Source organism: Ictidomys tridecemlineatus, chromosome 7 (assembly GCF_052094955.1).
Source record: "Ictidomys tridecemlineatus isolate mIctTri1 chromosome 7, mIctTri1.hap1, whole genome shotgun sequence".
Lineage (NCBI taxonomy): Eukaryota > Metazoa > Chordata > Mammalia > Rodentia > Sciuridae > Ictidomys > Ictidomys tridecemlineatus.
Genome location: NC_135483.1, coordinates 54,597,637 through 54,620,155, shown reverse-complemented (window position 1 = coordinate 54,620,155; position 22,519 = coordinate 54,597,637). Strand labels below are relative to the sequence as shown.

Here is a 22,519-nt window from a genome sequence, read left to right as displayed (position 1 = left end):
ATTCATAAATATACACATGTGCATAATAGTGAATAAAATTGAGTTTAAATATGTTTGCAAAAACATACTCCTATTCTCAGTAGCTCAAGACATAAATTAAATGCTTGACTTTATTCTTTTATGGAATTAATTCTTTTCTAATACTCTTCTTACACCATAATTTCATCATTAAATATTCAACTGGACTATCACTTTTGTAAAGATAAAGACAGTATCTCATTCACCTTTATAATCACAACAGAGTAAAAAGTATAAATCTCAAGTTAGTTAATGAAAAGAAATTTTTGTTCACAAAGTATTTCTTTCATATATAAAATCAAGATTTCATAATACATAAATTTAATGCTTATAAGATCACATGCATTATAAAATTATAATATTTTAAATTACATTTATTTTAAAGATAGTTTCATCTAATATTTGAGCCTTCTTTGAGTCTTAGGAGAACCCTCAAAATAAGAAATTATTGGAAATATCATTCATTGGTGTTACATACCAAAAATAAAGTCTTTCAAATAGCCAACCAATATATACTTAGAGGCACTAAAATCTCCTATAAATTAGCATTGATAGGTCATAGTTCATTGATCCCTTCAATAGTGGTAGGCCCTGTGATATATTCACAGAACATTTAAAAAACATCTCTTGAGGTACCACTCCCTGCTACCATAATACTCATCTTACAGAAAAGAAAAAACAAACCTGAAAAAGTTAATATCTAGGGTCACAGCAACACAGCAACTGGTGTTAAAATTCTAAAACGCTTCCTGACCCCCAGGGTCCCATCCTTAGGTACTTCGCTCTATTGTTTGCTTAATAACATTGTCTAACCCAAAGAAATTCTCTCCTTCCACCATAATAGGTACCAGCAAACTTCATTTGTTTACATCCCAATCTTCTTGGCATCCTTGGGGGAAAATAGTTGTTTCTGACTTAACAAGTCTGAATGACCAATGTTGGAACTAAAGCTCTCTAGTACCTTTAAATCAGATTTTCATTAGAGCAGATATTTACTTATTTGATTAACGTTTATTGTGCACTTAATATTTGTAAAGCATTCTCTACACAATTGCACATTTTTAATGAACTAAAATGTTTATATTATCTCAATGTAATATATACATGCAGGGTAATAAGATTTGGCTTGATGGTTGTAGCCAATTTACACATAATCTGCAAATCTTATGAGTTACACAAACAAGCAATTTTTAGTGAAAGTCTTTTTGAGTGAAACTGAATGTCACAGAAATGAAAAAGCAATTATTGGTAAGAGTACAGAAAGCTAGGCACAGAATCCTATCTTGGGAGTATAAACAATAATTCTCTTTGGGTTTATACTTGGTCTCATACATTGGTATGTAAATGCAACTACCAAAACTAAAAGATACAGTCTTGGAAAGAGACATCAATAATTCTTATTAGTGTTACAGAAACATGTAATCCAAAACAGATATTTTCACATGAAATAGTTTTTTTACTAAATTTTTTTACTAAATTTGTGTATCTTTTACCATCATGCACTGAGAGTGGTAGAGATTTAAATACTCCACCATCAAAAAGAACCTCCAAGATTAGATCTGCCACATCCATCATTCTTCCCTGTGTACCCTGGACTCTGGATACATCTTCTCTTCTTCAGAACCAAGTCAAGTCAGAACCAGGCAAAGTCAGCAGGCTTTTACCAACAATATGTTTTTCTTATTTCTTAAGTAGGAGAGGAAAATGAAGGACTGTTTTTCCTCCACTTACACAGGGTATGCTTTTACTCCCCTTGGATTGGAATAGAAGGACCCTTTTTTTTTCCCTCCTAAGTGAGTATTAGGAAAGCAGTGTGGCAATGCTCAAATACAAGATTGAATCCCATCTGTAGTACTTAGATGCTCTATAAACCAGTGTAAATTACTTAATCTCTCTGTGCCTCAATCTCCTTCATCTGTAAAGTGGGAGTAATAATAGTGTCTGTCTCAGTGGGGAGCTGTGTGGATGGACATGACAATGGAAGTCACTGATCACCATGCCTGGCCCGTGGGGAGAACTCCATGAACATATTTTTGTTTATCAATAATCAATGATTACTAAAACCTCTCTCTATTTATTTCCTATAAGAATTGATCAGTCTTGGTGTTTTCGCTTTCCTCCTCCAAGTTTTTTGTAAATGAACTGCTTTGCTTCATGCCAAATATCCCAACAGGGCCCCTACCCTAAAGATCCTTATTCAAGAGAAGGAAGAATAATGGCCACACATGGGAAGGGATCCTGGTGAACCTGGAGGACAATATGCCAAGTGAAATATACCAAGCAAGAGGGACAAATGTTGCATGATTCTATTTATGTAAGATATAGAATGTAGCTCAAGTCATAAAAGGAGAAAGGAGCATGGTGGTTGCCAAGGGATGAAGCGAGGCAGAAATGAACATTTGATATTCAGTAGTCATATTCCGTTATGCAAGATGAAAAGATCCTAAAGCCTGCTTACAACAGGTTGCTCACAGTTAACATTATCAATATCGTATTGTACAATTAAATACTGGACCAGAGAGTAAATCTCTTGTGTGGTGTTTTTAACCACAATAAGGAAATCACAAAGAAAGAAAAAGGAGGAGATGGAGGAAGAGAGAAAGGGATTAAAGAATGAAGGAATCCAACGCTGTGATGAAGTAGGCAGGCCAAGAGTGGAAATAGGTGCTTATATACTCACTACTTGTTTTTACTAAATTTCTTTTAAAAGAAAGAGAGAGAGAGAGAGAGAGAGAGAGAGAGAGAGAGAGAGAGAGAGAAGAGAGAGAGAGAGAGAGAGAGAGAGAGAGACTTTCAAAACTTGCATTAGAGTTAAAAGTTATCTGACACTTTGAGCCACATTCTGCCAATTTGTCAGCTGCTGTCTGTTAGAGAAATTTTATGCCCTGAAGCGGTTGGGGCACACAATAATTCATAAGCATGACTTCCAGGAACACCCACTTTACACAATACCAGTATTAAGCATCTAAACTCTAGCTATAAAATACAGGGATAATCGAATCAATAGAATGAGGACTTTAGAGGGGCTGTGACTCCAGCAATTCCAAAGCTATGTTATGTAGTTGTATCACTCTTGTCTTTTCTTTTTTTTTTTTTCACTCTTGTCTTTTCCCAAACATTTATTTCCCAGATTAAGTGGGAGCAAATAAATTAGGATGTGGATTTGAGAAAACAATCTGTGGTTCTCCTAACTATGAATGGTGATACCAAATGCTACTATAAAAATTAAAAAGAGGGCAGCAAAGAATACTAGGCCACAGAATTGGAAATGCACAGCAGAATGAGTATAAGTTTGTGTCATACATTCTGCTGTTTCTGATAACTCACTAATAACACTTCCCATAGGAAAAAAGTACAGAAGCATATTTCCTCACAATTTCAGTCCTGAAATTAGTCAGAAGGTAATTTCAGTGGCCTCACAATAAAGAGAAGCCACTACGTCCTTCACATGAAGACTGAGGGATAAAGACATAAAAAGGGAAGGAGTTCAGGACAAAGTTTTTAAATTAACCAATATAAGCAACCTTGTAATGTTTACTTCTTTAACCTTGAATAAGACCATAAATATTTTTTTAAAAAACTTTAAGTCATTCAGCCTTTTAATATGCAGATTCATTATGACTTCTTTCAAAATTGTTTACTAAGATGGACCTATTAGTTTTGAAACATTATCAAATGTATTTCTTAACACATTATGATTATTTTACTAGATATTAATTGTTAAGACATTTAGAAAATATAAATATATAAGTTAAAGAATTTTAACCTAAAAATCCTAAACAGAGTCTTTGCAAATAAAATAACAACAGAGTTGATATGTTTTAAAATAGATACGTACATTTCAGTACGTATCAAACACTTAATGAAAGATAACTCCTCAAGGCAATTTGCAAACTAAGATTTCATCTAGATATATGTCAGTGTAAATCAGGAACCTTCAGTTCACCGTTTTTCTAAACAAGTAAGCCATAATCTTTGCTAGCTCTGTTTCCGTGAGGCCATCATAAATCTAACATGCTGCACTGTCTCCTAAGACTGCAGTCACAGATTCAAATACCCAAAAGTATAGTGAACTATACATATAGCAAGTCTATCTTCCTAGTCAGAAATCTCCATCACCTGAGAGGTGTACATGGTTTTAGCAAAGTCTTAATAGAAATGCACCCGTCATGCTTAGAAGTACCCCTTTATTATTATACTTATTGAAAACCACCTTTCCTGTAAGCCTAGACTCATGAAATAGGAATGGACACTCCTTTTCATGTACATGCATGTGTGGTTTGCATACAATGTCTACTAAATAAGACAGAATAAACTTAAGTGGACTGAAGGCAAACCTAGATCCAAATGGCATAAAACATTCTTCTCAATTTGTCACTGCTGATTTAAATTTGTTTTGACCTAAACCTGCTAACATTGTCCAAGTGGAATAACTAAAATTCATTATTTAAGATTTATTTATAATACTAAAGGTGTCTTCTAAAAGAAAGGTAAAACAACTGTATAAAAATATTTATTTTTTTTGTCTTTGAACTTAAAATGCCATATTAAAACCAGAAAAAAAAAAATGTAAACCTTTCCCTTTTCTGAAATTATAGTTTTGTATTTATTGAATGCATTCATAGGCTCCCTTAGGATGTGAAATGTATGGAAATATATGTGCATTACTAAAGAAAGAACTAAATTTATTCTTTCCCCACATCATGCTCTTCTTTGCAGTAGAGGTTTTTAATTCAATACAGAGCTAGAATGAGATGGAGCCAATTTCCTGGTCTATATGTGTGACAAATGCTGAAAGTGGCACAAGATTAACAAATTAGTTGAAGTATAGATCTTAAAAGATTTTTTTTCTGTGTCTCTAAATCAAAATTCATACTTTATTTGAAATGAAGCTTCTTTAGAATTCAATAATAAATAAGGTTCTTTTATTTCTCTGTATTTAAGATGAAAAGTTGGGATGTATGACAACATACTAGAAAATTTTAAAAAACAATTTTTATTTTAGGGAAGCTTACAAAGACTATATATTTGGAATATGAAATCATTATAATTATTTTCTAGTGTGTTGAGCTAATAATTCTAATACCAGTTTGCTAAAGCTAAAAAATATATTCTTTTCAAAGTAAGTAGCTATTTCCAAAACAAAAGCATAAAGTGAAAAGTAAGGCATAATAATCTACTTAATTCTGTATTTTTATGGGTAAAAAATATGCTTAAAAGGTAAGGTACTAGGTAAACATACTTGCTTTTCTAATAATGTGAGTTTACTTTTAAGTAAAACCTATCAGGCTTTGCTATTTTACCTAACCTTAGAATCATGTGTTTGATATAATCCAGATATCTAACACCAAACAATAAAAACATCTGTAACAATAAAAGCATGTAACAGTTGTGGAATTGTTTAATTTGGGAGAAAATGGCTATGTTTAATAATCACATGTGCATGAATTTATTTCTCCTATTTGTTGAGAAACTTTTATACTTTGCAAGTAGTGTCTTTCTTTTTTCAAAGCATCAACTTATGTGGTGAGAGAGCTTTATAGAAAATATTCTGAAATGCATGTTTTGGAATTGGCTCACTCGTTTGGTGTTAGAGCCTTGTCATGGTCCACCTGTTTTGCTTAGGCTTAAATTATATAAAAATAACAACATTTTAAAGAAAGCACAATCTTACTTGTTGTACCCAAACATGATAACATGCTTAAAATTCAAGAAGAGCTCTATGCAGGTTGTACCTCTCAGTCACCCAATCTCCTTTCACATATCTGTTCATGTTGACAGACTGTGTCATAATACATCAACAGAAAGATCAGCACAGAAGAACAAAATTTCATCGCCTGACAGCAAGAGGAAAACTGATTTTCAGTATTAAATTAGTAAAAATATACCATTACCTCACTTCCAATAAGTCTACTATCTTTAAAAAATAAGGTGTCTGTTATAATCACAAATATATGCAAAGGCAGGGAAGTTTGTTTATGTCTTTAGTGTCACCCTTTGACTGACAGCCTATTTTCATTTTCTCTTTCATATGTTATTTTATTTTCAGTATATCTTGGGAACAGTTTAGAGAATTTTTAAAAAGTAATTTCTTAATGAGACATGTAAAAATATATCTGCCAAATGTTTTGAAGGCTGTCTCTTCTATTCTAATCAGCAGCAAAAATCTACTGACCATTAAAATGAAAAGGGGCATTTAAGCTTCTGATAAAAGTTCACTATCTTTTTCTTATAACATGTTTCCTGTGTTTGGATTTCAGTAGAAATTTAACAATACTTGTAATAAACAATGTCTTTTGCAGCCTAGGGCATCATCTGCCACTTAAGGCTTAATTTTGTCCCCATTTGAACCCCTTACAACATATGCACTTCTCTTTTGTCTATTATCCTAGAGTTGTGCTATTCCCAAATATTGACATCATCTACTTTTATCAGCATTAACTGCTCCGCAGCTTCCCAGGCTCATGCTCAGCTCTATTTCTTCCTATTGATTATCCTCCTCACTCCAGCAGGTAGCTAGCCAGCGAGGCTGTCCTGAGAAATAGCTTCCAATGACTTTATACGCACAATTTACACGGAATTGTTTAAAGAAGATATTAGCCTCAATACAAATCAGTGAACCTCATTTAGTCAATACTGCACAATTCCGCTGTTGGCACCCTGTCACATGTTAGTCTTTACAGTGAGCTGCCGTACCCAATCTGCACATTAGCCATAGTATTTAGTTTCATATTAAAATGAAGCTGGGTTTTTCGCTTTTGCTTTTCTTTTTGAAATCTTTTCAGTGCACTTTTTACATCACCTCACTGAGCCATGTGATAGTAATATATTTTGAAATATAAAAACCTGAGATTAAATGTTTGATTTTTGACAGTGTTCTTAAATATAATAAATTCAAAAGGAAATACTGTTAAGTTAAAATGGAGTGTTTTTCATTAAGTCCAATCAAATGGTAGACAACAAAGGATCTTTTATTTGAGAATATGAAGTGAAAATGAAAACCAGAAAACCTTTACTAAGAAAAGGTCCAGCTAAATTATGTTGGAAGGAGGTCTCCAGATTGAGCTTGGGTGTTTCTTTAGCTAAAAATGAATTAAACTAAGATATGCTATGAAGAAATATTTTACAAAGAAGCAAAAACTTAATGCTTTTTGGAGATGAAAATAAGGTCTAAGAACAGTTGACTTTGAAAATAATTCTAAAGAAAGATCACATATGAAAAAAATTGCCATAGCATCTGATCTTTTCTTATAATCATAACAGGGATATGTTTGGGGTAAAGTAATGCTAGCCCCTCTTTCTCTTCTATAGCAATGCTGTAAAATTCTAGAAGGAGTGTTTACATTTCAGAATCACTCCTCCTTAAACTACTGGTTTATGATAGCTAATGAGATGACATCCAAATGTTGAAAACAGGGAAATTCAAATGAAAATTTAAATGTGAAATACAATATAATGAAATAACTAAGCAACATAATACTGCTCTAAATGTTTGTGCAAATATTGCAAAATAAACTGCAATACATTAAAATTCTTCAGTGGTTGTGTAATACATAAGTGAAGGTTTACATATAAAAACTTGAGCTATCAAATAAGGAATCTTTATATCTATCATTTTATCCTGATTTTTACTTGGAAACATCACTAACTTCTCAGAGTGCACTTAGAAAAGTGGTCATTAAATCTGCTTGCATTTTTTTTTTGGTAAAATGAAATAGGTAAGAATAAAGCATACTGATCAAAATAGTCTTTTACAATAAAATGTATCTTACGAGTGTAGTGGCTGAGTTGAAGAAAAGATTTGAGGTATATAAATATCAGAAAACATAATTTCAGTTTTGGAGACTTTTCAGGGCTGTATAATCTCACATTTTAATTAAAGGTAAGAGCTGAACAAAATTACTATATTAAACAGGAGGTGATAGTAAATAATAGAAAATAATGGTAGCAATTAAAATTGCATAACAAATTATTGTACATATCTCAAGATTTCTCTTTTTGACTATGGAAGGTTAAAGGTGATTTTTATGTGACCTTTACATTCTTTTATTTTCCCTTTAAATATCACTAGTTAGGAGCTGAAGCTCTGAAGCCCAGGTAGAAAAGACACGCTAAAAGATGGCCAGTCTATCCTGACCGTACATCTTCTCACACATTTATTGCAAACTGACACTCATATAACAGGCTCTCTTTTTTTTTTTATCCCACAAAGATTCAACAAAGAACAATTCAGGTACCAAGGGAAAATCACACTCCAGGAAAGAGAAAAATGCTATAACTGCATATTCAGACTGCACGAAAGCAAGTATGGCAAAGAAAATTGTAATATTTGTGTGTGTGGAACAGCATTTTATCATTAGAAAGAGGTCAATAATGTAATTATGATAGTATTAGGTATAATTTTTACACATGTGCATGTATGTAAATATTACAAGTGATGCAGAAATAAACAATCCAGTCCAAGTTGAAACGCAGAAACCTTAGGCTTTTTCAATTTAAAATCATCTTTGATTAATATGTCTGTATATAAGTAATCTCTACCAGCTAAATTATGCGTTTCATGCTAGTCCATTATTATCTGATATTTTTATAATAAGAAAAATTGTATGTTTTATATATTGACTGAAACATGAACATTCCCTATGAAAAAACGTAAGCACAAACAATGAATACAAATTAGGAAACTAGGATAGGTTTTGGTTTGAAGCTAATCAGAAAAAAAAAAAAAGTAAACATTTCAGGTAAATAACTGAAGATGATGATATTTTCCCAAAAATACTTCCTAAATTAACAATTATATTCTGAGTGCAAGTGAGTTTTGGTTTCAAATTATGCCAAAGAATAAACTCCTTCAACTCCATAGTAAATTTTTAAAGGACTAATTTTTAAATTGTTTTATTTTGATCAAATATAAAAGAAAATCATTTTTGTTTTTTTTCAGTATACTAAGACCCATCCATGAAGAAAACATAATTTTGAATTTGATTAACGTTAGGGATCTAGAGTGACCACTTGAATTGATTACCATAAAATGCATATCGTTTCACTGCATTAGTTTTAGTAGCAAAAATTCTACAGTAAATCCAAAGGTTTCAAATAAATCTTTCTGCAAACATTATGATGAGTATAATCTAGTCAGAAAGATTATTACAGAGCAAAAATTAACTTTAAAAATAATATTAAATTATATAAAATATCATTTTTAAGTCATGAATTTAACATATTCAACCTAAACACACACACACACACACACACACACACACACACACACACACACATATTCATGCACATGATCTTTTGTCAGATGACATTCTGTTTTTATTGTTAAAATAAGCTGAAAATGAACACATTAAAGTGATTATTATATGTCATCCATGTCATTATATGACTACTAAAATGTGTAAACATTTTCAGTTTAATCCTAGTGTTATAGATTAAACAATGGTAGTATTATTGTTTTTAATTTTAATAAAGTAGAAATATTTGTAAACATCACCTGACAATATATCTAAACAAATTGTAAGACAACTATATTTAACTTAATATATAATCAAGCTATATAGTCAATCTAGATTTATTTCATAATGCTTTATTTACTATTCTTATATTTATAGAAAAATACACATAAGTAGACATTAAGGAAATTAATATTAGCTCTCTTGTGCTTAGAGTAACTTTATGCATCTATTACCATCTGTGGAAAGACAATATACCTATACATAATTCAGAATAAACAGTAAGGGTGTGTGTGTGTGTGTGTGTGTGCATGTGTGTGTAGAAATGGAGGAAAGGTATTAAAGATCAGATATTAACATGTTTGAAAATGAGTATAAAGGTATTATGTATTATGTTATTATATATAGAAATGTCAATGGCAATTTTTATACTTCTCTGTCTCTCTCTTTTTCTCTTTCAAGCTATATGTGTGTGTGCACAGCCACTAAAAGAAAAATTGAAGATAAAAGGAAAACAACTGCATGGATATTTAAATTCAGACACTTTGATTAAAATTACTAAATTAGAATTTAAGTCCATTGGGGTTTATTTTCCAAATTACAAACTAACGTTTTTATAAAATAGAGGTAAGCATTACAACATAGTTTAAAGATTTTCCAGTAAAACTTTCCATGTAAATATTTGTATTGTTATACCTTATTGTATTATGAAATATTCTAAAAGGCTTATAAAATGCCATGAAATAAACATGAAAGTGTCATATTTTTTAATCATAAAGATCAAGTCTCTAAACAAAGTTCCTTATCATTTGATTCAGAAATCATTGAAAAGAACTCATCTAATTTTTATGTATATCTAATTGGTGGCTTTCAAATTTGTCATCTTTTTCAATATTCTAGAAATGAAGAGGAAATTACAAAGGGCTACATGTCAAGAATTTATATAACTCCCTAACAGTTAATGTCTTGGTTGCCTTTAAGACTATGCATTTAAATAGTTATAACCTCAGTAATGTCAGTGCTATAGCATTCAAGTGATGTTATTAAGTGCCTTCCAGAGAATAAAGCACATCATAGTACCATTTACTAATACCTGACTATGTTGATTCCTGAAACCTTTAATTTATACATGTATAGACATATATTATGTGTGTGTGTGTGTGTGTGTGTGTGTGTGTGTAATGAGCCCTATTTAAACTGCAAGGATAGTAGTATGGTTGTTATGAAGTTGAGAGAAAGCAGATGACTAAAAGTTATCTGTTACTCTCAAGTAGACATATTCATTTCCTAATTCTTAGTTAATTAACCAGGATGACTATCCCTACAGCTGCCTCCCATCAAAATGGTGAACTAATGATTCCGTGGAATGAGAGCAAGTTACAGATCGAGGAGGGATACTGAAGAGAGGAATACCTTTTTCTGGCTCCACAAAGGGTTGAGGGCCTAATTATTTTTAAGTATAATCCAGCCAACCTCTTCTCATGCTTAACTGCACTGAGTGACACTATTTGTGATGCCCAGTGTGCTGAAACTGAGCAGGTTGCTGTCAGTTTAAAAATGACTATAATAAAAGTGACCATGAAGATGGATCTTGTGATTTTGCGTTTCTAATCAGTCATCTGTGAAGAACACTTTTGCTTTGATTCAGCAGACTGGTGACAGCCATGATTGATAGTGCACGAGGATGAAAAAAGGTTATTAACTGTCTTCCTATTAAGCTCAATGTATTACCCCTCTAGGTGCATCTCATACTTTAAGTTAAAGTACTTACTCAGGTAAGGTCAAGAATGAACTCTTTGGAGATGGTATCCATCCTGCTGAGAATGAGCAAGGCATTCTTGCATTTATTTTTTTAAAATGTGGCTTTTAAACTACACTTAATTCCACTGTCTTATTCATTAGCCAAAAAAGAGAAATTTCCTCCAACAGCATACATATTAAAGGCACTAAAGGTATGAAAAATAGCTCTACATATAAAGATTAGAATGTGCAGCTAACCAGCAACATGTGCGTAGCATGCAGGATCTCTATTTAAAAAGAGGCTCACTATCTTGTATAAAAGGTAGACAATAAAACTAATTGATGATTAAAAATAAATACCAAATGCAAAAATTGATTTAATTTTCAAATAATCGATAAATGGCAAGTTTATGATAAAGAATAATTTTCTAAAAATTCTAAAAAACTCAGATGATCTATTAAAATACCTGAATATTTGTTCTGGTTTAAAGGTATTAACTTATTAATCTCATCTAGTTTAATTTTTAGAATTAGAAATACTTCATTTAGACAATATCTATATGTGTCCTTGGCTATCATACTATATATACACATACACAAATAATATTACAGATCCTAAGGTATCTAAGGTTTTCCTGAAGACCTGCCATTAAATAGTACAGTAAGGTTTTAAAAACTAACATATTTCCTGTGTTCCCTTATTCTTACAAAAGCTAAAGTGTATGAAAATATTCTTCATTTTACTTCTCCTTTAAAAGAATTTAAATTTACAGATTTGGCTCTAGGAGATAGCAGATTAAACATATGCATTTTAAGTTAAAATCATAGTATTACATTTCTTCATATGTTTACTACTATAAACATTTCAGCATGTGTCAAAGGCAATGTGAAATGAATTGACCAAAGGTATTTAAGAATACTAATAACTTAGCATTTAGGTAGCTATTTAAACTAACCAAGTTTCAGTTCTATGTGCTTGAAAGTTCTTCATTAGGCAATTCTGCATGGAGGCAGAATATTATTATTAAAATATTATCAGAATATTATGAGAGTTTTGATGCAAGGAAAAATCATATTATGCCCAAAATTTGTCTCTAGTATATCTTGACCTGTTTCTCCAATGTCATTTGTTATACCCAGTTTTTGTCTGTAACAAATTATATTTTGAAAATGTATTGTTTTTATATTGGGATCCATCAACAATAAAATACAGAGAAAGTTAGAAAATGAAGTTCAAGATTTTGTTGATTCTCTTTGGAACTTCAAAAATTGGCTCTGAGTTCTACTCTGCTTAATATGACAAGAAGCCTTCTAGTTTTCTAGAATTTCACGTATGCCAAGTATAATTTTAATACTTATGCACTGAAAGCCTCTTCATAAAAAATGTTAGATCAATATAAAAGTTCTTTATTTAATGAATTGTGTTTATGTGGAATGAACTTAAATGTAGATTTGAGAATTTATACAAGATTTCCTCAATAAAGCACATTAACTTCATTATTAAATGGATTTCTCTTTCTGTTATGTCAACAGGCAAACTTGCATTCCACAACTTGGAAATCAATGATGAGATAGGAGATCAAGGGGGCATACTATATATGATGGTCGATGACAGCACTCTATTTGCTTGTATAAATATTTGTCAAACATTTCACAACGAAATTTCAAGTTAATGAGGAATAATAAGTTGTGTGATTCTCAAAAACACTGTTTGCTTTTCAAGTAAAAAAAGAAAAATGCAGTTCCAACCTGTCTCATGGGAATTAACATGATGCTCTGAAATGTTAGTGAAATTTTATTTTCCTCCATTTGCCCAATTCAGAGCTTCCTAAGGAAATTAAGGAAATACAAAGGCCAGGTAGGCCTGAGAGAAAAACATACATTTTCTAGTCTCCTGTTTCTTCCCTTCATGAAATCAAGATCTAGAACACACATTGCACACAACATACAATTTATGAAAGAACAAGGCAAAGACAGTTTCAGGTAAAGTTTAGGTCATTTCCAAGGCAATCAGCATAGCTTAAAGTTGAGCCATACTTTGCAGAATCCAGCACTGGCAGAAGATAAAATTTTAAAATGCACCATTTTCCTTTATCCTTTTGGAACTCCAGAACAGAATGTTATATTAATGTTGTTTAAGCAAAGGACAGAACTGGCAAAGAAAACCCATACTTTTGTGCAAGCCCCTGACATTGGTTCTGAGGTTATTGGACCTGGTTTCATGAACTGCTGGGGCAAAGGGCATGTTTACTTTGTAATTTCTAGGACTTGGCTTTCTTTTAGTTTGGAACTCTTCCGCAGCTCTTTCAATCTGATATGCCAGTCCCTTCCTTGTCTTCCTCTTCCAGAACCTACTAGGGCACTTGTAGCCAGACATGGAGGCCGGCAACTGCAGTCTATTCCCAGACTGCGTACCTGAGCGCAGTGACCACTCTGCTCTTCCGCCCAGCCCACTCCTGCCTGCAGTGTTGCTGCTGTCACGCCAGCCGGTGATTTGATAGGCTTGTCGGGTTGCCATGGTGTTGACTTCTTGCCTCTGAGGAGCTGCCCAATGACTGGAGGTCTGAGATTAAAGCGGGAAGAGGCAGCGGCCACAGCGAATTTCAGCGGCAGCTGCAGCAGCTAGAAAGAAGCAAGAGGACGAGGTCTTTAGCCTGCGCTCCTTCCTCAGTTACGGTTGCCAATGAGGGAAGGAAAAAGAAGGGGTGGACGGTCGAAATGGTGACCACTGGAGGCCAGAAGACCCAAGTGAGGGGTGTGAGACCCGCTCACGAATCACTCATAAGCACTCTGCACGCGCTGAGAGGAAAAATCTTCCAGAATTCGTTATTATTCACACAGGATGTTACCCCGGGGTGGGTGAGGGAACTAAGAGTAGAAAAGGTGTTCAAAGGGTCCTGGGTGGTGGCTTCATCTCTTCCTACAATGCACCCTTCACTGGGGCAGTGCAGTCATTTCAGAAATAAAGGGGCGCTCTACGGAGACCTTTCAATCCTGGAAACTAACTTCTTTCCAGAAGAGAAAGTGCAATTAGACGGCAACCGAGTGAATGAAAATAGTTGCCAGGGCTGGCGGCGGGCGGGGCGGGGGCTGGGGGTTGCCAGAGAGTGAGTGCATGTGCAATGCACAACCCCAGACGGAAATTGTAAACTAGGAAATGAAAGGGAAAGAAACCGCTTCTGTTATAAATTAGTAGGTAGGTGAAGGTTACGCAAAGAAGAAAAGGGAAAGTAAAGCTGTTAAAAGAATAGAATAAAACCCCTGGGAGTTCAACTCAAAATCCATCCCCCCCCCCCTCACTTCCCCAGTCCAAGGGGAGTAGGAGGAGGAGTAAAAGAGAGCATTCTGGTGTGATGAGAACTCTCCGGAATGTCTGGAGGGGAGGATAGAAGTGCGAGGGTAAGAAGACCCGAGTGCTAAATAAATGGCAGAAGAGAGGGATGGGGGGAGGGGAGGAAGAGGAAAGAAATAGTCCCACGATTCACCGGAGGGACTTAGAGATTCAGAAGGGTGAGATTCCAGAAGGAGGAAAAGAACAGAAGTTCAGGCTCTTAACGTTCAGAAAGAAGGAAACGACCAGAGTCAGTACCAGAAAAGGAGGAAAAAGGTGCATGCTGCAGACGGAGGGCTTGGGGGAGGCAACCACAGTCAACTGGAGGGAGCCCTAGACCAGGAGCAACTGCTAGGACCCAGGGCAGAAAGGACAGATGATCCTGGAGACCGGCAGTGGACAGGAGTGCCGCCGGACAGGACCAGCAAGCTGGAAGCCAGGTGCCGCGCAATCCGCACCCCGGCTCCGGACGGTGACAGGGACTTTTCTGGCAATGTGAAGAGCTGTTCCACCAGCCTGCGGGAGTCACAATTCCCCGCGAGTCCCAAACACACGCCTCACTAACTACTTTACAGCCACTTTCATTGATTTTCTTTAACAAATAAACATAATACTCGTTACAGCAACACTTCCTCTTGCGGCAGCTAGAATGCCATAATCTCTGATTGCTCCATTTCTCTGGACAGCAGTTTTCACATCTCCAAATAAATCGTTTTCCTTCACTTCAGGTTTGGGGAGACTAGTCCTCCTTTCTCTCTATAATTTGAGAATCACCTTTGAGAATAAGTAGAAGACAGACCCATTCACAACTTTGTGAACCAAGTAGGGCTCACTCTTCTTTTATTTGCATATTAATTTTTGCTAATCAGAAGTAACTTAATTTAGAAGGAAAATGCCGGCCAAGGAAATCCACTGGTTTGAATCTGCAGGGAAATTAACACAAGTCGGGCAGGCACACCTAAGCTACTCCCCTGGAGTTGTCTCTAAAAATATCCCTTTAAAAATAAAAGTATTTATTTTAAAGGAGCCCCCTTCAAACGCCATTTGTGCTCGAGGTTCTTCCATACATGTCAAAGGGTTGTTGAATTATTCATTATTGTAATTACTATCATCATTGTCATTATCCCCTTCCATGTGGAAATAATTTTATTATCGTAATTTGATATCTGAAGAATTTCCTGTTAGTCGTTTGATAATCATTTTTTTCTGCTGAAAAGAAAAGTTTTGTTTATAAATGAGATAGAGAAAATGTTTTAAATGCTTTGATGTTTGCTATAGATTTCCGTTTATCTAATCGATCGGAATGCCAATAAAATCGATTAAAGGTTTAGTGTTTTACAAACAACCATTTTGTGCTTTTTGATTTTACGTTCAGAATGATTTTAATAAAGCTAACGTTTTCCTCTAACATTCTCCCTTTAAAAAACCTAAACCTTCATCGTTTTCCCTTTTATTATTAGAAGTTGCCACTTAAAGTTCTTCTAATAGGAAAATACACACAAAATATAAGCAATGGCTGAAATGGTTTAAATTTCATTCTCTTGTTGCTCGAGGTATTTAAATAAAGCCCTTTAAAATCTTGGTGAATTATATGCGATCATTCAGTGATTGCGGAATATTAAATTAAACTTAGATAAATCCGCATTGAAGGAGGCAGCACCCAATCCTGAATTTATTTCCCATTTTCTCTAACAGCATCACTGCGCTCCTCTCTTTGCAATGACAATGTGCCAAATCTGGGCATTTTGAAAACATTTTCCATATGCTTTAAGAGGGGACTGATAGACAAAGAAGAAAAGGAGATGATCTTTTTGCTATGAGGTATATTTTCTTTAACCTTTTTTCTCTTAGACTTTTAGTGATAATCATTTAAAAGCAAAAGTTAGGAAATAATTTAATGCATTGTTTTTGCTTTCACCTTTTTTCCTTCCTATCTTGTAATTTCTTTCTGAAATGGAGTTTTGGTGACCATTTAATGTAAAGCTATCTTGTATGGACCTTGACAAACAATATTTTGTTTGAAAATCTTTGACTAATTTAGTTACTGCTAGCTGTCTTTTGTAATTAAAGATGGATTTAATTATACATTTTTGTAACTTATATCAGATGGACTGTTTACTGTAGGATTTAACGGTGCTTTTGTGTCAGATATTTAGGGACATTACATACAATGGTGGTGGCTTTTATTTAACTAGAAATATCTGTTCGTTTATCTTTGAAATGTGGATGTTTGGATGAATGCAATGTCCTATTTTAAAATGATTTTATTTGGTGAGTGGGGTTTAGTACAATGTCTATACAGTATTTTGTTGACTAGATATAGATTCTTTTAAGTTAAAAAAAGATCACAACTTTATCTTCTGTTCAATGAAATTTCAGTTCTTTCTTATCTTTTTTTCTACTTGTCTATCTTTTCCCATTTGGGTCGTCTCTTGGAGCTCTTCCCCAGACGGAAAGTAAAATTTTCATTGGATACTCTTCTGGAAATGTATCTATGTATGTTTGAGGGGGGTGTCCTTATGATCCTGGGTTTGAACTGTGTGAATGTGTATATGAGAGAGCAGGATGGTGATGAAGGGGTCCTCATAATTTGCATAAGAGCTGTGAAAGTGCTTGTCAAGTTAGTGAACTGCTATTGTTTGAGGAGAGTCCTGCCTGATTTTGTTTATAAACACTGGACTGGTTGCCTAGAGGGAAAAGAGGTCACAGCACTGTCTGAGCTCTGACCTCAAAAAGGCCAGAGGGCGTCTTGACTTCTCTTTCTCTCTCTGCTCTCCCTTAATTCTTCCTTCCTTACACCCTGTATAACTCCTCCCTCTTTCCCCATTCCTTTCTTTACCTGTGTCTAACTTTACATAATGATACCCCCATGGGGGGGTCTTAAATAGATTTACTCCATGGTAAAAGCCAAAAATGGACTTTTAAGAAGAGAGAAATACACATGGATATGGAAGGACAGACATTCTGGAGCAGGAGGATGGAATTTTATGATTAAAAAAGACGACTACTATGAAGGAGATAAGAGCAAGGCTGGAGGAGGGGAGGGACTCAGGGATGGATTTAACTACCCACAAATACTACATCCATACATACATACTCAAAGTGTCTCTCCCTTTTTGAATTTCATTTCCTTTAGTTCACTTTCACCATCAAAGAGAGCGTCAATTCTCCATGTTATGTCATATTATAAATCCCCCTTTTGTTATTTCTCAAAAAATACACTTTGTTCATAGTAATGAGATTTGCTTTTTCCACCACACACACATATACATACCATTATCTCTTGAATTATTTCATTGTAAATATAATGTATTTGTGACATGTTCTCAAACAAGCCCTGCACTTTTCCATCCACACTCAACTTCATATCTCTCCCTAACATACATCACCCCCAAAGCCAACTCTAACACTCTCTCCCTCTTCACCGCCCCCACCCCCTGTACACACACACACACACACACACACACACACACACACACACACACACGACAGTCATTGATTCCAGGTTTAAGTGTGTTTTGGAAGGAGTTGCTGAGTTAAACAAAAATGTTAGTTAACACACTCCTTTGTTAAATAGCCCCTGGGTGGAGAAGACCCAACAAAAAGGAAAGGAAGAGGGGGGCTGAGGATCTGAAAGTGTCTGGGGTGATATAAAGGGTTCCTAACACTGAAATCTTGTAATACCTCCTTTCAAACTGAGCTCATCTATAGACCCGGAAGCGCGGTCAAAAGACTGGGAACCTTTTCCCCTGGGGCTAGAGTTGGTTTTGAGCTGAAAGGACCTGGGGAAGCAGGTGGGGTATTAATTAGTGAAATGGGGAGGAGGAGGAGGGCAGAGGTAGGGAAGAACAGACCGCTGAAAACTCACTAAATAGACTCTGATGCCCGGAGTGTCTTCCGTGTAGATTTGGGAAATAAAATGCGCTAAGGAAAAAGTCTAGAAGTGGAAATTACCTTTTGTCCCAATGTTAATCACTCCTTGCCTCCACCACTCAACACCTAACCACCTGGTAGCTCGTTTTGGTTCTCCACCAACTCGGCGCTCAGTGTCAGTGTCCGAGTGCTCTGGAGTGGACTTGGCTCGGCTGGGGTCGCTTTGGAAAGTGCAGAAGAGGGTGTAGGGAAAGTTCTCCGTGCGGCGGGGAACCCTCTGCTTGTTTCACTTTGAAATAAAAGGCAGCCAGCGTTCCGTGAGGGCTGCGGCGGGTTCGTGCAGAGTTTAGGGACGGCGGAATGGAGGAGGGAGGGGGGGAGTGGGTTGGGAGACTGGGTCAAAGGTGGACGGCAAGGGGTCCGCAGAGACCCGTGAGCACCAGCTGCGTTTCCTGGCGCGAGGGACCGAAAAGGAGGGCGCAGGGGGCCGTGGCGCAAAGACGCAGCCAAGTCGAGCTGCGCGGATCGCGGCCGCGCCCCGGAGCAGCCCTCGGGCTGAGCTCGGGCTCGCCCGCCTTGCCGCGCCCCTGCCTGCGGCGCCGCGCACAGCGCCTCGCGGCCCACCCCGCACAGACCTGCGGGCGCTGCTCCCCAGCAGCCCTCCGCGCGCGGGCGCGCTCCGAGGCCAAGCCCTGGAGGAAACTCTTGACTCTGCACTAGTCCCTCTCTGCCCCTTCCCCTTAGCCCATTAACCCCCGACCCTCACCCCCAGCCGCTCTTCTTAGGAAAGAGGTGAAAGAAGATGATGGGGGAAGAGAGAGAGAGATGATTAAAAACAACACACACACACACACACACACACACACACACACACACACACACACACGTTAGAAAGGGAATACTCTGCAGCAGAAGGGATTACAAAAGTGGGCATCCCACTCACAAAATCCTCTTTTCTTTTGTTTTCTTACTTAGAATTCAATAAGCGCTTTCCTCAACCCGAGAAACACACACACGCACACTCACACACACACAGACACACATAGACACACACACAAATTCTATTTTCCAAGGAAAGATGGGAGATGTAGAGAAGAAATAGCCACCAAATTTTTTAAATGATTTTCCTGATTTGACGTTTGTTGTTTTGACATTAATGACATTAATATTATTGATGATGCTTCAGGGAGAAGAAGGCAAAGAAATAACTTGAAAACGAAATGATCATCATTTCCCTATTCTTCCGTGGCAGAAATAGACCCCTTTCTTCACCTGAGTCTGAAACAGACTTATTGTTCTCAGGTGTTTCCTTCATCATACACATTTACCCGTCTGCAATCACAGGAAATGGTTTTTCCATCAGTGAGCTTGTACACTGAGCCCTCTCCAGCAAAGGGCTTGATCTTTTCTGATTTGAACCTGAAAGTTTCCCTGCCTTCATTTCCCCTCAGTCTCTTTAAAAGCCCCCAGCCCTCTTCCCTATGCACACACCTCAAATAGTTTTTTTTAAAAGCCAGAATGTTTGCTCTCTGGGGTGTTTTTCAGTAAACAGTAACGCTACATAAACACCTTTTTCACTTGCAAGTTACAGAGAATTTAAATTTTACCCCTGTGTACATGTATGTTTTTTAAGGCACATGGATAAACCCCACTGAGGTGCAATCAGATACTGCTAGCAAATTGGTGACACAGTGCTCTATAAAGGTGGAGCTGTAAACCAAGTAACTTTAAAAATTTTTGAAAACCTTCCACTTTGAGGAAATTTTTTTCCCAAAGAAGTTTGAAATGGAATGGAGTCTTTGGAGAGGTAGATAATTTTCTTTCTGTTAATGTTTAGTAGCCCTGGTTTCTGAAACACTGCTACATACACCAACTCCAGATTCCTAAGGTGGTGATTTGCTTTTTTCTCTTAATAAAGACCATATCTACGTTTTATTCTATGTTCCAAGCCTCTGGACTTTCATTGTAACCTTAGCCAGTTGCTGAAGGCAACCAGTTCTCCTGATCTGGGCCTAGGTCTGCTCTTTTGAGGACTATGCTTTTATCCTCCAGGTGTTTTGATTGGTTTTTAATCCATTTGCATCAGTCCTAGGTTTTTTTAAATGTCCACTGATAAATCAAGATTTTTAGGCCCAGAAAAATACATGTTTGCAGTCTCTGTAGTTCCAAGTATTTGTGCCATAAACCGTTCTGATGGTATTTGGTAGATTTGTCACTTAAGGCCTAAGACAAGGTTTTGAAGCAGATCCTGGCAATCCAGAATTTCAAAGGCCTGTCAACTCAAAAGCAGCTGATGCCTCACCTGTCCAGGAAGCTGGACATTGCAAGTATTTCCTGTTTTCAGCTCATTTGATTTGTTACTCTTTCCTTCTTTCTACAATTCTTATTTTTGAAATATTACATAAATAGTGCCTACTTGTGACCTCTGGTGTAGTGTTTAGTGTATCAAGACACTGAGTAGCAAAACATACACCTATATATACACACATACAGGCACACACACCATATACAGTAGGGGGTATTTAAAAGTACGCCTATTCCGAGTTTTAGTTAATTATCTTTTAATGAAAGTGTCACTCATATTCACATCTGTAATATTGGAAAGAGATAATTAGATTTTCAAATGAGAATCAGCCACCTTAAATTTTGCACCAGAAAATACCAAGTATATTTCATTCTAATGAGATCTGTAGTGGGGTTTTAAAATTCATCATAATGTGCTTCAAGAAAGATAACTCAACAGACTCGAAAGATGAAAGGTTTTTTTCCCTAAGTCTTCTTAAAGCTATTACATTGAACTTATGCAATTCTGATAAAATATTCAAGAATATTACATAAAGGCTAGAACTGTACCCCTAGTATCACCCTTGCAACCATCACTTATTCTCATTTGGAAGTTTACTTTGACTAAACTAACCACTTCCATCTCCCTTGCCCTGGGTTTTCTCTCCTGCGTCTGCAATCGAAGAGACGTGTTTAAATAGAATGCCTGCGGATCCAGAGTGCAATTCTTCCTTTGAAATAGACTGGGCTGAGCAGTGTTTGCACACAGCCAGGCACCCTTTATTTACATACATCTGCATATTTGCTTAGGCCCCTGCATTTCGCCATTAAAGTGCGTTCATGTGCGTAGTTGAATAAACTAGGCAGAGAAAAGCTCTTCATTACCCTAACTCATATTTCTGCTTAAAGCTCCCTAGTAAACAAATCTGTGGTTGGATAAGTAATTACTTTGCCTCATTAAAATTAAAAAAAAAAATCTCAAATGGTTAAAGGGTATTGGTTAGGCAGTATTTGTTTTATATTCCTCTCTCCTTGGTGTGGTAGTGGTGGTGGTGGTGATGGTGTGTGTGTGTGTGTGTAATGAAGTTTGGGAGTTGCGCGTAGGGGCGCGTGGGGTGCGAGCCCCGGAGGTCCCCATCCCTTGCCCTTTCCATGGTCGCCTTGTCCCGGGCTCCAGCCGCAGCGCTCGGAGCCTTGGAAGTCGCGAGGCTCCGGGGCTGCTCTGAGTCCCGGCTGCGCGTCATTTGCAGTCTGGGGAATGTTGATCACCTCACTAATTACACCTCTCTCTCCCCCCTCTCCCTCTCCCTCTCCCTCGCTCTCCTCTCTCATTCCCAGAGTGCATATCGGGAATAGACACACAAAGACATGCGCACTCAACTTAATCAGCCATTTTTTTAAACAGGGCTAAAACGATAATAATTAGCAGAATAAAGACATATCGGATTTTCATTTCCTTTCCTCCTTTTCCCAACCCCTTCACAACCAAACAGCGAGACCGCGGTCGGCACATGCTTTAACTCCTCCCGGACCCCCGAGGACCGCTCCATGCCCCCCACTTTCTGCTCCAGCGTTTTTATTTTCACCCAATAAAGTTCGAGGATTATTTTTTTATTTTTTTTTATTTTTTTTTTAATGAACCCTCTCGTTTTACTTGGATGTGATCAGCTGTAAGTAAAATAAAAGCAAAACAAAAAAGAGGCGAAGATCGAGTAGGAACTGCAGGGGAAATGGAAAGTAAGTTTTTTCTTTAACTTTTATTGAGTAGTTTGTGTTAAATTTAGGTCGAGTATCGATTATCTTTCCAGCCTGATCTTGC

General features: G+C 36.4%; 1 protein-coding gene and 1 long non-coding RNA gene across 5 annotated transcripts in view; one reads left to right on the top strand and one right to left on the bottom strand.

The window, feature by feature from the left end:
* The window catches only part of LOC110599464 (uncharacterized), a 74,871-nt gene that overhangs the window by 50,725 nt on the left and 1,627 nt on the right, over positions 1–22,519 (bottom strand). The window lies entirely within an intron of this gene.
* The window catches only part of Zfhx4 (zinc finger homeobox 4), a 179,269-nt gene continuing 178,787 nt past the window's right edge, over positions 22,038–22,519 (top strand). For both annotated transcript variants that reach the window (XM_078016998.1, XM_078016996.1), the window contains exon 1: positions 22,038–22,437. The gene's annotated coding sequence lies outside the window, so the exon portion shown is untranslated. The remainder of the gene's footprint in view (positions 22,438–22,519) is intronic.